This window comes from Meleagris gallopavo, chromosome 21 (genome assembly GCF_000146605.3).
Source record: "Meleagris gallopavo isolate NT-WF06-2002-E0010 breed Aviagen turkey brand Nicholas breeding stock chromosome 21, Turkey_5.1, whole genome shotgun sequence".
Taxonomy (NCBI): Eukaryota; Metazoa; Chordata; class Aves; order Galliformes; family Phasianidae; genus Meleagris; species Meleagris gallopavo.
Window position 1 is genome coordinate 41627 of NC_015031.2, and position 960 is coordinate 42586.

The following is a 960-nucleotide window of genomic DNA, read 5'->3' on the forward strand; positions in this document are numbered from 1 at the left end:
ACATCGATGCTGGCGAGATGGTCATCGAATACTCGGGGATCGTGGTGCGCTCCGTGCTGACCGACAAGAGGGAGAAGTACTACGACAGCAAGGTGGGCCGGGGGGCAGCGGGGGCGACCTGGGGAGCTGTGGGGCACAGAGGGACACAATGGGACACTATGGGGCACAGTGGGACACTATGGGGCACTATGGGGCACCGTGGGGCACAAAGGGACACAGCGGGGCACTGTGGGAAACAGTGGGGCATAATGGGGCGCTGTGGGGCACCGTGGGGCACAAAGGAACATTATGGGACGCTATGGGGCACAGTGGGACACAATGGGACGCTGTGGGGCAGTGTGGGGCACTATGGGGCACAGAGGGACACAATGGGGCACAGTGGGGCAGTGTGGGGCAGTGTGGGGCACAGAGGGACACAATGGGGCACTATGGGACACTGTGGGGCAGTGTGGGGCACTATGGGGCACAGAGGGACACAATGGGACACTGTGGGGCAGTGTGGGGCACTATGGGGCACAGAGGGACATTATGGGGCACAGTGGGACACAATGGGACACTATGGGGCACAGTGGGACACTATGGGGCACTATGGGGCACCGTGGGGCACAAAGGGACACAGCGGGGCGCTGTGGGAAACAGTGGGGCATAATGGGGCGCTGTGGGGCACCGTGGGGCACAAAGGGACACTATGGGACGCTATGGGGCACAGTGGGACACAATGGGGCACTATGGGACACTGTGGGGCAGTGTGGGGCACTATGGGGCACAGAGGGACACTATGGGGCACAGTGGGGCAGTGTGGGGCACAGAGGGACACAATGGGACGCTGTGGGGCAGTGTGGGGCACTATGGGGCACAGAGGGACATTATGGGGCACAGTGGGACATAATGGGACACTATCGGGGGCACAGTGGGGACACTAATGGGCTGAGACTGCCAAAGGCACACAGGGGGTTAGGT